The sequence below is a fragment of the Pholcus phalangioides genome, unplaced genomic scaffold, assembly GCF_987345545.1.
Source record: "Pholcus phalangioides strain wild (caught in Gottingen) unplaced genomic scaffold, Ppha-v1.0 ptg000015l_1, whole genome shotgun sequence".
In the NCBI taxonomy this organism is placed as follows: domain Eukaryota; kingdom Metazoa; phylum Arthropoda; class Arachnida; order Araneae; family Pholcidae; genus Pholcus; species Pholcus phalangioides.
Window position 1 is genome coordinate 62,972,480 of NW_028301608.1, and position 3,873 is coordinate 62,976,352.

Genomic DNA, 3,873 nt, shown 5'->3' on the forward strand with positions numbered 1-3,873 from the left:
CCCAAACTCCTTGTACATACGCCTCTTTCTAGAAACGGGACCCGTTTTTTCTTGTTGGATTGATTTTCAATAATTTCTTGGACAAGTTTTATGAGTAAGGTCGATCCCTAGACTTCAGTGAGCTTCCCTCTTGTGGAGGTTCTGTGCAGGGCCACCTCAACATCATGGACCTCCCCCACCCCATGATAGTGTTATGGGGCCTTGTACTTAGCTAGACGATATATCTCTGAGATGTGAAGCGGGGTGTGTCCAGTCCTTCAAATGTTGAATGTGCTTAGCTGTGGAAGTAACAGCTTACGTATTTACATACTTACTCACAAAAATCACAAATAATTATATTAGTAAATGTTTTAATCATTATAGATAATATTTTTTTTCATCATGCCATTCTCCTACACTAGTTGCTTCCGGGATTGGTGAACTCTACTACTAAAACGTACATGCACCATGAAAACATTCCTCTGAGGGACCTCTAATGAATTGGTGTTTGTCGGAAGGTGCCGTGTACCTAACGTGAAGTTTGTTTCTGGAGAATTCCTTGTTATGTGTGTGTTTAAGAAGTGCTACCATATGTATTTCGAATTCGAAGCAAGCAATCGGCAAATTGTCTTGTCTGCTGTATTTTATGCATGAATTTTTTAAAATGTTGCATGTCTGATTGCTCTCTCTCTGCAGCTTTGAATGATCGATCGGCTCGCACTCGCAACTTGAAGTTAAAAAATCAGAGGAACTTGTTATAAAATCAGCCGACCACCAGTATGCCGTAAGTCATATGCGGCCGCTTTGGGAGGGAGGGGCGCAAAATCCGAGTTAAAAGGGCGGAAAAAAAAGCTTTGTCGACCAGAAAAAAGGGGGTTGGGGTGCCAAAAATACGTCACGTACTGGGGTAGTGACTTTTTCTGAAGCAGACATGAATAATTTTTATTCGGGTACTAAAATACATTGAGTACTGTTGACGTAATTCAAAAAAGGTGTTCATTAACGATAGGTGTCCGGTATGGGAGGTTCCACTGTACTACTTTGTAAAGGGTTTTTTTTTTACTCCGTGGTTTGATGTTATTGGTACACGAAGGGTGGAACACAAAACCCGGCACCCTTGATATTACTTCAGGTTTAACAAACTCATGGCCAATTTTAACCAATGATTCAAACTCTTCAAAGCCTAGTTTTTTTTTGTCAAGCCTTGAGCATGAGTATTTGCAGAGAATGGACATTTTATTTCGGATTGCGATGAATGTCAGCTCAGAATATCCAAACGCTCTCAGATTTTCAAGCGTCAGTTGGATCTTTTTTCATCACCAGCGTAAACTGAGAGAATTAATTTATAGCATTCAGTGCAGGTCAGTGTGTGTTTGGCAAGCGCGCCCATTTACTTGTTTCTCTTAATCCAATGGAGACCCTGTTATTATTTATCATCTACAGTGGTGGGCAAGGTGAAAAAAATGGCGATTAAAAGAAAAGTAAGTCGGAGCTTTTCGAAACTTTTTTCGGAGATGACAAAACACAATGAGAAATGGTATCTCGAAAATTCAATACGACTTTTTTTTCTCTCACCATTACCATGCAAATGGGGGAAAAAAAACTAAAAGGCCAATCCCTTTTACTCGCGCCACTTACCTTATATTTGAATATCCTTTTGTCTAGGCACAGAGTCGCCAACATGAAGTAAAAATTGCGGGGGGGGGGGGGAACGCCAGGGGCGTAGCCAGAAATTTCGTTCGGGGGGGGGGACCAAAGTTACAGAACAATGAATTTGGCCATCTTTTTCCCTTTTTTCGGTCATTTTCTCACATTTCGGGGGGGGGGGGACCAGACCCCCAAGTCCCCCCCCCCTCGCTACACCCTTGGGGGACGCTGTGAAAATCGAAATTCGCGTACCGTACCGGACTCAAGTCTGTACGTAGGGGGCGGAATGGTGCGTTCCATTGTACATTCGTGTACATTTTTGGGGAACTCCCAACGAATTGGTAGATATTGGAATGTGCGCGTCCGTGTTGTGAACCAAATGCGAAGCTTGTTTATGTGTAATGCTTGCTATAGTGCTGCCATCTGCTTCCTATTTTTTTGAACTATGAGTGAAGTGTAATGATTGAAGATTTTACTGTTGTAGGCCTATTGCTCTCTGTGGCGAGACTTTTAACCGGAAGATCGGCTTGCATTCGCACCTCGAAGTTGGGAACCACAGAAAACCAACTTCAGCCGACCACTACTGTGGCGACGGTGGGGTTTAAGAGTGTACCTACATATTTTTTGTGTAGATATTTTTCAGCATTCCAGTAATCCCGGCCTAAGGCCGGTATTACACTATAAAGGTTTTCTAAAAGTCCTTTTATAAAACTTGAAAAATTCAACCAATAAGATTATCGGTTGCATTTGGTCGAATGTAACCTATGAGCTTCATTGGTTGGATTTTTTGTTTTATAAAAGGGATTTTATCCAACTTTTATAGTGTAATACCGGCCTAAGGCTGGTATTACCCTATAAAACTTTGATTTAAAATTCTTTTATAAAACTTGAAAATGTAACCATTAAACACATCTGTTACATTCGAGCGAACTTAACTGATCCGCCTATTGGTTGCATTTTTCAAGTTTTATAAACGAACTTTTATGAAACTTTTATAGTTTAATCCCAGCTTAAGACAGAATTGTGATGTGAATATTTCTATGCACAGACATTTTGAAAGTTTCCACCCCTCCCCTTTTTATTCTACTTGCAAATTCTTTGATATCTCCTGAATTTTTTTTTTTTTTTGGAACATCGAATGTTTTGGATGCTTTTGGATTTGATTTTTCTAATATTGGATGTTTTTGGTATTTTTCTTTCGTATTTTTCCGAAAAGACGGATTTTTTTTCAAAAAATCTTTTGAACATATTTTAAGACATTTTCTCCCATCGACTACTTGTGAGGATCGGAATGAAGACATCTTTAGGCCCATACTCTATGGGGCTCTAGACTAAACCACCAAAGAATGCCTCTAGGCTGCCTATGCGCACTGAATCAGGGGTGAAGGAGAAAAATAATTACAAAAATTGCGAAAAAATAGTTTTTATGCACGAATTTCAACCTAAAGTGTTCGTGTGAAAGGTTATGCGGACCCGCATCCGCTCCGTGTGAAAGGGGCTTTAACACATGGGCTCAACCCGGGAAGAAATAGCTTCGGAAAATTTTCTCCCGCTGCTGGTCGAATAAATGTAGAGTCGCGTTACTAAAAACAAAACCTCCGATGTTTGCTCCGATATATTTTAACATGTTAAAAACGTTTGCTTTCGTTGATTCAAAAGGAAGAGAGCTCCCAGCTTTAACCTAGTATAAATGTAAGTTTTTGAAATACTGGGAAAAGAGGGATTTCTTTATTTCTCAATCTCTTCACGGAGCAGCCAGAAATCCTTGACGGTGCTCCACGGAGCACAGTTTGGGATTCCCGGCTCTATATATTTGCGAAGTTTCTATATAGTTATGTTTTTTTTAAAAAAATATCTATTATTTTTTTCATCGTGCTTCAATGTATTTGTCCTGTACTTCTATATACTGTATGTGTGTGTTAAATGCGAAATTGCAAAGAAAATCCCGCTTTTTTTATGGTCAGATTCGTGTTCAGCACAACACATTACATAATAAATTACTGTTTTTATTCAGGACGCAGGAAATTTATAAAAATTTGGTTTCTTGTGTTATTATACGAGACTGCTTAAAAAATTCCAAGAAAAAAATATACTATAACAACGACTTATATCATGAGCTCAAAAAAAAAAAAATTCAACAGCCGATTCGGTGAAATGTCGTAATATTTACAATCGCCCCTAGAAAAAAAGTTATCACAAAAGAGTTACGTAGCTTATCGAAATTTTACGAAAACAACTATTTATGAT